Genomic DNA, 12667 nt, shown 5'->3' on the forward strand with positions numbered 1-12667 from the left:
CTATGCTTTGGTGTAGGAGTTAACTGTAAGTAGATTGCTATTACTGGGGGTGGCTGGACAGGCACATACATAATCCAGAACCCACCCCCTCCACCCATTCAGGACATTTTTTAAGTGGAAGCAAAGCCCGTGGACTTTCAATCTCAGTGGCTTCATGTGGGTTAATACGTCCAGAACACTGATTTCTAGGAAATTACTGCAGGAAACTGAAAATAAAACTAGTTACAAAGAAGCCATCTCATCTGAGTGAAGCTAATATCATAGACAAAGTAAATTAGCCCCAGTATTTTTATCTCTGAGATCTGGCATCGGATCCAGGCAGAGCAATGGAATAAAAGCCTCTACAATATAGATTTCATAAGAAATGAATCTGGATAATCTCGTTTCAAACCTCTCTAAAATAGATATCCATATTGGAAACTTGGTTGCAAAACAAGTAGGTGCAATTGAAAATTGTCAGGAGAGGTTCTCTCTTGTGTTGGAACAATCCGATTAGACAGCTTTGTTTTACAGCTAACGATGCTCTCCTAATTAAGGAGTTATAGCAGCAGTTATAACAGCCCTGGCGGTATTTCAGTATTGTAACAAATTAAATGTAACAGAAAGAATGGTTTATCTATTAATATGATAATTAGAAATGTCCGCAGAAATGTTCCAACAATGTGGCCCCAAATTACTTAAAGACAAGTAAATGTTTTGTAATTCAAAGTAGCCTTATGTGCATTTATATTTAATTTAAATGACTTTATTATTTGAACATGGCTAACTAAAAAGACAAATATTATGTTGTGACTGCCAGGACTGACAAATGCCCATGGCTTCACAGGGTATGTGCTCCTCATTGGAGAGAAGAGGTTTTCACGCTGTTGGTTTTCACCCACTGCACAATGAACTAAATGTGTGTGTTTCCTGGTTTTAGTTGTTAACCTAAAACATAAAATACACTGGTAATGTACAATCTCTCTATGCCTTATGTAGCTTGAGCCTGAAATTATAAAGGGAACCATTCAAACTTCTTTATTTCTGAATATAGCACAAATTGCTTGGTTTGAAGTTAATAATAGAAGCATCAGCAGAAACTGGTAATGAAACATTGAACTGATTATACTTAAGGTGACAACAATATGCCTATTATTTTAATGAACACAGCAATAGGTTGTTGATGAGAAAGGTAAATGTCAAAGTTGAGTTTATTGTCATGTGCACAAGTATACGTATGCAGAGGTTTAATGAAAAACATTTGCAGCGCCATCACAGGAACATAGCATCATATGGATAGCATAAAATAAACAAATTAAACAATTTTTACAAGAAGAAAACAAATGGAACAAAAAGTAAAGTTTATTTTAGTGAAAAATGATCAAAGTGATCAAATAGACTAACAACAAAGCGAAGCCTCTGCCAGGGATGCCTACCCTGAAAAAATTTAAATCTTCCAGACCTGCCAAAGAGTATATATACTGTATATAATCTTCCAGACCTGCCAAAGAATATATATATATATTCTTCCTTGGCTGCTGATATTCCAGTGGACTACAGTACCATCCATCTGCATTTCACTTGACTATGATCTAGTTCTCACATCACTGCGGTATCGGATATTATTGGAGCGTCCCACCTTTTCCAGCATAGCACTTTTATACTTTCCTTACCCTATATTTCTGGTGGGCAGTTTTTCTGAACAATTTATCTTTGAATTCACATGTCCATTTGTAGAGAAGTCTGTTTGGTTGCCACACTCACACCAGTGAATACCAATTTAGATCATGTTTCCATCTCCCTGCTTTATTGATGCCTTCATTACAAATGTAGGGTTTGATCCTGTTGAATATTCTCAATTATGTTCACTTAAATGTTAGATAATGGGACTAATGCCTCTAGTTTTGGGTTTATTTATATTTTAATTATTTTTGACTAAGGAATAGGTTACTCAAGACCTTGATATTAGCAAATTCAAGAAGCCAGAGTGCACCTGATTCTGAAAGAGGGCTAGAAACCTACACTGAAGCCCAATCCTTTGAAAGCTACTTACTGTAAAACTGTTTTATTTTTTTGAGACTAGATTCTGATATTAAAAGACTATTCTCTCAACAGTATCACATGGACATAACTTTAAAAAGTTATTTGTAATGCAACTTCAAAAGTTACAACAGATTTGAAAATCAAATACTAATGCAAATAATGCAGTTTAACATACAATCCTCATCGTGGACATAAATTCCTTCATTATGACTTCCAAATTTTTTTTTGTCCTTTTGATAGTTAATACCAGATTAAGAAGTCCCTTTAAACCTCAATTGCAAACATAACTTCAATGCCACCTTCCTTTTCTATGTGTCCTAAATTCCTATAAACAGTCAAGTCCAGAAACAATTGTCTTTGTTTCTCTACGGGCATATAAGACACTTGAAATTTTAAAATACAATGTCAACCTCCTGGCTTGCATTAATGTTTTCTCATAGTGCTGTTTTCAAGTAACTGTCATGACTAGATCCTGTCTTCCATTACAATTCACAATGCAATAAAACTGGCTTGCTATCTCAGACGTAACTTGCTCAAATGTACAAACATCTGCTAGTCAAGTCAAACCTGCCACTTCACCCCTCCATTTTTGCTTCTTGACGCTCTTACTTGAGCATTGCAAAGAGTATGGAGGTCTTGGCTTATCTTGTTCTTATGGTCTTTCCTTGCCAACAGACTGTTTTCCGTTTTCAGTACCCATCCTTTAAAAGCTAAAATAGCTCCTGATTTCACTGATAGCAATATAATTCTTGGTATGCATTTTCTGATCATGAATCAAAAAATTTTGGCGACATGAAGCAAATCATTAAACATCAGCAGGATTTTCATTAATGGAAGAAGTACAAGCACAGAAATGTAATGAGATAAGACAACAAGGTTGTCTTAATGGGCTGAAACACACCAATGTTATTTCTAAGATTTTCTAAGTATGTTTGGAATCTCTTGAAGATATCCATTGATTATGTAAAATTCCAGTAAACCACCTTATAAACACCTAAAAGGATAGCTTAGCTGATGAACAAATAATAAAGAAAAAAGAAATTAATTGAAAGCGGGTTAACTTCAGAGAGGCAATCGTGACTGGATAATATTGTTTATTCAGATCTGATTTTAATTTACCCCTAGATGTGATGCTGCTCAGGAGGTAAATTTGATTCTAGATATAAAATGAAAAAAAAATAATTTAGTTAACTGTTCATAATAAACCAATGACAATATAATAAACATGTACACTGGAATCCACAGCTCATTATCTATGCACATCAAATGGCAGAGAGGTGCTGCAGATAGTGTACCTATCTCACAGTTCCATTGACCCTGATTCAAACTTGACCTCTAGTGTTGCCGTGTCAAGTTTGTTGTGACTATGTGGATTCTCCAAGGCTGGTAAAAAGATTTGCTGGCTGTTAGGTTAATTGGCCACTACTGCACATTGCCCCCAGTGTGGCTGGCAGGTGAGGGGATCAGGGGAATATTAATGGGCTTGTATAAGGGAATAGGTTGCTGGGGAAAGAGTGTGGGAGTGAGATTGATAAGATTGCTCAGAGAGCTGAATAGAACATAACAAAGAGCAACAGCACACAGGCACCAGCACTTCGGCCCACAATGCTGTGCTGAACAGATTAAATTAATAATCAAATGCCCAACTGAACTAATACCTTATGCTGACATAATCTTGACTTTCCTGCACATTTATGTGCCTATCTAAGAGCCTCCTGAATGTTTATTGCATTTGTCTCCACCACCGCTCCTGACAGCACATTCTAGGCATCTACCAGTCTCTGTGTCAAAAACTCACCCTGTACGCTCACCTAACTACATGCCATCTGGTACTTGTAATTTCAATCCTGGAAATATGATGCTGGCTGTTTACCCTATCTGTGTCTCCTCTGTCAGATCTCCCCTCAACCTTTGCTGTTCCAGAGAAAACAACCCAAATTTGTCCAGCACATTTTCTAATGTAGGCAGCATCTTGGTAAATTACTTCTTCACCCTCTCCAAAACCTTGACATCCTTCCTATAATAGGGTGATCAGAGCTGAATGCTATACTCCAGATGCAGCCGAACTATAGTTTTATAAAACTGCAACATAACTTATGGACACTTGAGCTCAGTTAATCCACTAATACAGGTAAGTTGCTGTACGCTATCTTTACTCCTTTTGTGTCATAACAAAATATATGGAGATGACTCCAACTAGCTTTACAGACCTCCAACTTGAGATGCAGGTGTTGGTGTTTTTCCTTTTCTCTACAAAGACGCATGATATTTTGCTTATGTAGCAAATTTCTGCAGCGAATCACATATATTGCAACTGTCAGTTATGTAAGTTGTTTTGGACACGCTGACTCACAAAGTTCTTCTGAAAGATTAAACAATATTAGTGGATTGCACATTTTATTCTGCAAAAATGCAGTCCAAACTCAACACAATTTACATCATCATTGACTCATAACATTATTCCAGTGCAGTACATGATGCCTTTGTTGTTCAAACATTCAGAATATGTAATTCTTTTGACCATGGGTACCTTCCAGTTCTAAAGTAAAGTCTGGATTCTTGGATTGACTAAATTCAAAATCTGTGTTCTTTTCATTGGTTAAATTGCTCAGAATATGCTATTTTTTCTACTTGACCATTTTGCTTTAGCCTGACGAAAAATGTAAGCATGACACAAAGGCCCCAATTTTTTGATGTGCAGGTCTTGAAATTGTGTAAAACCATTTATTTAGTTGGAACAGACCACCACAGTAAATATTTCAAGGCTGTTAAATTTCACCCTAGAGATTTGCTTGGGCACTAGCTGCTCAGATGTACTTCTGCATCTGATGCAACTGTTATACCATTCCTAGGAAAACTGTTTTCCTTGTCCAGCTTCGGACTAGGACCCCACTAAAATGGATCCCATTCTTACCTTTCATCCTCTGGTGCTAATACCTCCCTTTCTCTAACACCACGCTGATCTCACCAGCACCACCACTCCTTCCCAATCACTTCTGGTTCCCAATTCCCAAATGCTAGAAACTCCAATGGCCCAGTTCCCAAACTAGACCCCAGTCTCAACTCCTTAACCTTCTGTGTCCAAGCCCTCCCCACAGATGTTTGACTCCCCACTCCTTGATCTCTGACTGCCAGCTGACTCTTCCCTCCCTGATCCTCTGAACACTGCAGTATGATGCCCTACCAGATATCAGTCTCTTGACTCCCCATCATCTGAATTCAGGATTTGTCTCAAGCTGTATTTTCTTTAATATACTCTACTATGCATGAAAGAAACATATAGTTGTCCTAAGCTCCTCACACAATACTGATATCTGGAATGGAAGCACATAGCCAAAGTTTTGTTTAGCAGACCGAATGTTACCATGCTTCCAACCTATTACAGTTCTCTACAGTCTATTGGGAAGGGCTAAGCATATGAAGATCTGAATGGATGAAAGGAAGGGGAATTCATTCAGACTCACAAGCAGGTACCTCAAGCTGTTGGCAGTGGGAATATAATAATAACTTATTATAGAGCACTTTTCATCCAAATGATGTATTTCATAGTGCTTTATAATGGGATAGAATGCAAACACGAAAATAAAATGTAAAATAATGTATGGGAGTTTAGTGATGGGTGAAGATTTGGGGGTTGGGAGCAAACTCTAAATAAAGCATTTACCTCTGTGTCAATGAGGTTAAGTGGACCTAATAAATAGGGTCTCCTTTATCTTGTGCTGGAGCAGGCCTTGACCCTCCAGTTATAGTCTGTTTTGGTGCATGAGCCCTACATTATACACAACTCTTGACAACACATACGGATTTTCCACATTATGTTAAAATGTGTGCTGCCATTTGACATTATTGATCATGCCTGAGGCTTCGATGCAGGAGCATGCATAGAAGATCAACTCTGCAATCGCACTCTTCATTGATACAGAATGCAAAGAAGTTTAGCTGTAGGAGGCTAGATAAAATTCTCTATGTAGCACTCAAAAATCTCACAGGGTTTTTTTTGGCTCTTCAACTAACAGGGGGTATTAAATAGGCTGGAGTATTTCACTTGAAAAGCACTGACTTAATGGTTATCTGTTGCCAACATGCTGGCATCTTAAGAGAGCTCAACCCACAATAACTCCCACTGTGCCAGAGCCACTCAAGTGAAATTGGCACTCAGCCCTTTTTGCAAAAGGGAGCACAGAAGGCAAGTTCTGGTGACTTAAACACATTTTTTTTTTACGTTACATGGCTGGTTTTCAACTCAACTGATCTCATAATGAGAGTCGGTTCATTATGTTGTTCACTGTCTTAAAAGGGCCAATGATAACAAGGGAGAAATGAAAGGAGAGTGTGGAAGTTTAAGGGTTGCAGCAGGTGTTGTTTAACAAATGCGTAAGTTGCAAGCAGTTTGAAAATGTCTTAATGGAGACAGCTCTCTCAAAGGTCAAGTGGGGAAGGATTCCTGAGAAGATTCCAGGATGAGAAAGAAATAAAGATAAAGACTGGCTTTATTTGTCAAACTTACATTGAAATATCAAAACATACAGTGAAATGCATTGTTTGCGCTAATGCTAATGGCTGATGTAAAGGGAGCAAGGAAGAAGTGAAAATGAGTTTGTATTCAGAATGCAATGCATTGTATATACTGGGCAGTGAAGAAGGTGATAAAGGGAAGACTATTGTCAATCATGGCTGGGAAGTGAGGTATTCACTTTCTTCCTCACTGTTTTTATGAACACCTTTGAGATTCTTGCCAATCATTTCCATCACAACAATATTTTTTCTCTGGCGTTTAGAGTTACAGAATCATAAAAACGTGTGTTTGTCCCAACTTGTCCATGCTGACCAAGTTCCTACCTCAGCTGGTTTCATTTGCCTGCATTTGGCCCATATCCCTGAAAACCTGACCAAACATCTTTCAGATATTGTAATTCTACTGCTCCTACCAGTTCCTCTCGCAGCGTGTTCCACAAACCTTCCCCCAGCTCAGAGCTAAAATCTTTCCCCTATCATCCTTAACCTGTGTACCCTAGTTTTATATTTCACTTTCATAGGGAAATATCTGTAACCACATACCTTATCTATGTTATAATTTTACATATATTTATGAATTCACCCCTCAGTATCCAGGGGGAAAACCATGATAATTCAAGTCCTCTCATTATGGTAACATCCTTGTGCATCTTTTCTGTATTATTTCCAGTAAATGGCATCCTTCCTACATCATAGCAATCAGAACTACTGTATACACAATATTCCCAGTACAGTCTCAACAACATCTTGAACAGCTGTAACATGGCTTTCCAAGTACTGAGCTCCCTAACTGATGAAAGCATATGCTCCAAATGACTTTTTTGTCACCCTATCTACACTCAGTGGCCACTTTATTAGGTACACCTATGTACCTGCTCATTAATGCAAATATCTAATCAGCTAATCATGTGGCAGCAATTCAATGCATAAAAGCTTGCAAGCGTGGTCAAGAGATTTAGTTGTTGTTCAGACTGAATATCAGATTGAGAAAGAAAGGTAACATAAATGACTTTGACAGAGGAACGATTGTTGGTGCCAGACAGGGTGGTTTGACTATCTCAGAAGCTGCTGATCTGGTATTTTGATATACAGCAGTCTCTACAGTTTACAGAGAATGGTGCAAAAACAAAAAAAAAAACAACAAATCCAGTGATTGTCAATTCTGAGGGTGAAAATGCCTTAATGCCTTGTTAATGAAAGAGGTCAGAAGAGAGTGGCCAGACCTGTTCAGGCAGACAGTAACTTAAATAACCATACATTATAACAATAGTATGCAGAAGACCACACTGGGTTCCACTGCTGTGCCTAATAAAGTAGCCACTGAGTGTATTTCACCACTTTTTGGGAACTATGTACTTTGTCCCCAGGACTCTGTTGTACAACACTCTCCAGAGCTCTGACAGAATAAGCCACAAGAAACTACAAGCAATTAAAAAGATGAACTCCAGCTTTAATTAGACATCAGCCCAGTTTGCCTCTGGGTTGATCAAATTCAATGAAGATTCTGCAGGTCAAAATACAGTGAGGTTCTTGGAGTAAAATGTTCCAGGTCATCTTTGCCTTCAGCAGCAGGGTTTTAAAATGAAGCCAAAAAACACCTGCAAAGGAATGATCTGGTGTTACTATGACCAGCTCCCTGTAATTAAAATGTGCCAACATAATACACATCCCTAGGTTGGCTTCAACTTGGCAACTTTTAAAGGCTGAAGAGTAAGTAGGAAAGGAAGGCAATACAACAAGCAGGTTGAGATCATATAATTTGCAAATAACCTGAAGTTTGACACCCAAGACAAATGTTGAACATACCATAATTTTAAAACATTATTCTCAGCTGTGGTCAAAAGTTGAATCATTTACTATGATCCCTGATTTATAAATTAATTCATTTTGATTCTCTAACTTCCGCTAATGCCCCACCTCCCCCTTGTACCCCATCCATTATTTATTTATTCTTTCTCTCTCTCTCTCTCTCTCCTTTTTCTCCCTCTGTCCCTCTCACTATACCCCTTTCCCATCCTCTGGGTTTTCCCCCCCTCCCCCTTTTCCTTCTCCCTGGGCCTCCTGTCCCATGATTGATCCTGTCATATCCCTTTTGCCAATCACCTGGGCAAGTCTTGGCTCCATCCCTCCCCCTCCTGTCTTCTCCTATCATTTTGGATCTCCCCCTCCCCCTCCCACTTTCAAATCTCTTACTAGCTCTTCCTTCAGTTAGTCCTGATGAAAGGTCTCGGCCTGAAACGTCGACTGTACCTCTTCCTACAGATGCTGCCTGGCCTGCTTTGATGTGTGTTGTTTAATGAACACATTCTATTGGCTTTATACTTAATTGATTTGTTCATTTGATAACGTAACCAGATGCTGAACAACTTTCAAGAAACAATCAAAGGATCAATAAGTAATAAACCACTAGACACATTTAAGTGCTGATGTAGCTGATAGTCAAGCAGAAACCTAAATTCATTCCACCTCAATCTCAATGAACTTTTAACCCAACCATCTTTAAGATTACAAGAGCTGCCATCCCATGACCTGAACTCTATTATAGAACTTTCCTGCATCAAAGTTTTTAGATTCATGAGAAAGCTATGATGCAAACTGCTCCTGAATAAATAGGTTAGGAAATCGAGTGTAATGTTGAATTTATGTGCTTCGGGCAGTGTTGTTACCAGTTGGATGCATGACAGAAGAAAACACCAAGCAACTCCACCATGTTGCTTTTTGGAGGATGCCATCGTGCCTTTAAATCCAGATTAAAATTTTTGGCAGTCTAGGATTTCCCTACTTGTGTTTAGAATTGCTTGTACACTTTGATTTCATTGTACAGTCGGCCCTCCTTATCCGCGAGTTCCGCATGCGCGAATTCAACCAACCACGAATCGAGAAAACCCGGAAGTGCTCTTCCAGCACTTGTTGTTCGAGCATGTACAGACTTTTTTTTCTTGTCACTATTCCCTAAACAATGCAGTATAACAACTATTTTACATGGCATTTACATTGTATTAGGTATTATAAGTAATCTAGAGATAATTTAAAATATACGGGAGGATGTGCATAGGTTATCGAGGATCGCAATCGAAAAAAAAACGGAAGTTCTCTTACTAAGTAAGTCGGAACAGGTACATCCGATATTATTTGGCGTCAGTTAGTCAAATGTTTGTCTTAGTATATAGTATATATTTTACCTTTCTGTGCATATAAAACACTTAAGAAACGTATGTTTCAGCGCCGGGTTGGGAATGGAAGTTCCCGAGTTCAATCCAGTGACAGATCGCTCCCAAGTGCCCTCTCCATCCCTGCTGGGTTGATGTGGAGAATCAAAAACCCAACACCCCAAAACCCAATGATTAAACCACTGCATTGCTCAGTAATAATTGTAGCTTTAATCGGGCGGGACCTTTCTCATTTTATCCTTTAAAATTGTTCCGATCCTTGATGGACTGTAGCCAAACACTTTTCCAACGACTGATGGCGTTTCACCTCTTTCTGATCGCTTTTTTATTTCCACTTTATTTTCAATCGTGATCGTGATTATTTTTGTGAACAGAAACACTGCGGATTCAGGGCTCTTTCGCCGGGTCCTAATGTCCACCGCACTGAAACAGGTTAAATAAGGTCTGGGGTTCCGCTGGGTCCTAAGGTCCACCTCATTAAGACAGGTTTTTGGGTATCCGCGAGGAGGGCCAACTGTATTTCATTTCTTGTCTTCATGAAGTCTTCACTTCCTTAAGGGGCATTCTTGGAGCCTTGGAAATTGTTGTTATGGTGCACTTATCAACCAGAAAAGTGGGAATTCCTTTGAGTATTTCTGTTCTAATTCATTTTATAAATGAGCCTAAAATTTAGCCAATACCTTTTTTTTGCATTGCATTATTCCATTACTATATATGTGTATGATTTAGAAACAATTTTGTGGTAGGAGAATATACATGAAATGCCAACTTCAAAAGTGTTCACTTTTGCAGCTCTATCCTTGGACTCACAGGTTATACACCTTCAAGAAAACTGATAAATGAATCACAGCTGCTGATGATATGAGAATGATTTACACTCCCTGACGATGACTAATATAATGTGCTTGTGTGTCGGCTGGTCTTCCTGGACAAAGTTGCAAGGAATTCTAAATGTGATACAGCTGTCAAGATCACTACTTTAATTCGGCGACAATCTGCATGATCCAGCTGACAAAGTAGACATTTCAGGAAACATAGTGTCATCTAATTCTGATGATACAATGCATTTATCTAAGTGGAGTGTTGGATAATTTATGCTACAGTTAGCAACATTTCTCCTTGGTTTTTTTTATGTTAAGGAGCAAAGGGAGGATTAAGAGCCTGTTAATCAGAACATTCCACGGACAGAAAGAGAAAAAAAAGATGAATAATTTGGGATTTATTAATAAGGTGGCACCAAGTTTTGTATTAAGAGACTGTAGCTTGTAAGAGGATGAAAAGATTGAAGAAATTTGATTGCCTTGATGCAAGGGTACTTACATTGATATATAGAGGGATCTTGCGGCAACACAAGTAGATGGAGTGGTAAAGAAGGCATGTGTTCTCCTTCACTGGTCAGGGCATTGACTATTAGTTTCAGGAAGTCATGTTACAATTGCATCAAACTTCAGCTAGTATTGTTTTGTGCAGTACTGCTCAGCCTATTGCAGGAAGCATGCAGAGATCTCTGGACGCAGAAGAGGTTTACTGGGTTGCTGGCTGGATGAGAGGGCATGAGGATGGGCAAACTTGGATTGTTTCTCTGAGTGTCTAGCATGAGGGTGACCTGATTGGAATTGATAAAAATTATGAGAGGTACATAGGGTAGACAATCAGAGTCTTTTTTGACAGTAGAAGTCTCACTTACTATAGGGATAGCTGTAAGGTGAGGGATGGGGTGGGGGGGTGTTGATGGGGGAAGTACAAAGGAGATGCGTGGGCGAGTTTTCTACATAGCGACTGGTATCCCTGGATTGCTGGTGAAATATGATGGTGCTGTTTAGATGAATATGTAGGACATGAAGGGATATGAATCTTGTGCAGGTAGAAGGGACTGTTCAATCTGTCATCATATTAGACAGTGTGGGCTGAACGGTGGATCCTATGCATACTCTTCAATGTGCTCAGTGTGAAAGTCCATTAAAAGGAATATTATCAGTAAAGAGCCCCCAAATAATTAGACAGTCTTTATTATTTGCCAAAATCTTGGTTGGGCCAATGAGAGAGTAACATCAAGTCTAATGTGAAAATGCGAAAGTATGAGCTGCAGTCGAGGATGGGTTATATATTGCTATATCTATCATAGCAATAGATAAGTAACATAGCAATAGAGCACTGGAGCTTGATTTTATGAATACACAGAATCTCATAAATTATGAGAAACTGGTAAAAACTTGACATTTGACATATGATAAAGAAGAACCTCTTTTGGCATTTATCAATTTAATCAGGAGCAATCCATCAATGGCTTAGTATGTGAATGCACTGTCATGAGCTAAAGATCATTTTGACTCCAGGCAAGTCATGGAAAAAATAAGCAGCCATGAATTCCTCTTTGTGTCACTGCACGGTGACCCCAGCTATCAAATGTACATGGCCATGTGGATAAGGACAGGATCAGATTCAATTGACATGCCCTCACTTGCTCGTAATGCAAACATTGCTTGTCTCACTCTGCATATGAATAACAGCTATTTGAGTAAAATGCTGAGGAGCTGTAACAGTCCACGGAATTATCAACCTGTAAAAGGCAGTGGCTCCTGTGATAGGAGAAAGTAGTCACAACCAGAGTCACACTACTGTTTGGTTGTGTCAGGGGACCGGGTTGTGAGTGAAAATTAGAAAAGTTGAGAACTGTCAGGCTTAAAAAAGAAGGCTATTTATCAACGTATTCAAGACGCTAATTGGAATTGAAAAGATATATCTGGAATTTTATTTTAAGTTTAACCATGACAGCTGGTTAAATGGTAATAACCTTCTGTCCTTTCTCCCTTCAGAGTTTATCTATCTAACTTTTAAATACATCTATGCTATTCTCCTCAACCATATTCAGCTTAATGTTGAATATTCTCGGAATAATTTCTTCTTATTTAATTACTAAGTAGGATCACACAATATTATGTAATGTATACGGCACAGAA

The 12667-nt window shown here is 38.6% G+C and overlaps 1 protein-coding gene across 2 annotated transcripts in view; it reads left to right on the forward strand.

Moving 5' to 3' along the window:
- Positions 1-12667, forward strand: part of LOC140204573 (rho guanine nucleotide exchange factor 9) — a 247829-nt gene that overhangs the window by 114776 nt on the left and 120386 nt on the right. The window contains exon 1 of one of the 2 annotated variants that reach the window (XM_072271293.1): positions 9621-9639. The exons of the other annotated variant lie outside the window; for it this stretch is intronic. The gene's annotated coding sequence lies outside the window, so the exon portion shown is untranslated. Of the gene's footprint in view, positions 1-9620; positions 9640-12667 lie in introns of those variants that run through there. 2 annotated transcript variants of the gene reach the window in all.

The sequence above is a fragment of the Mobula birostris genome, chromosome 10, assembly GCF_030028105.1.
Source record: "Mobula birostris isolate sMobBir1 chromosome 10, sMobBir1.hap1, whole genome shotgun sequence".
NCBI classification, from domain to species: Eukaryota; Metazoa; Chordata; class Chondrichthyes; order Myliobatiformes; family Myliobatidae; genus Mobula; species Mobula birostris.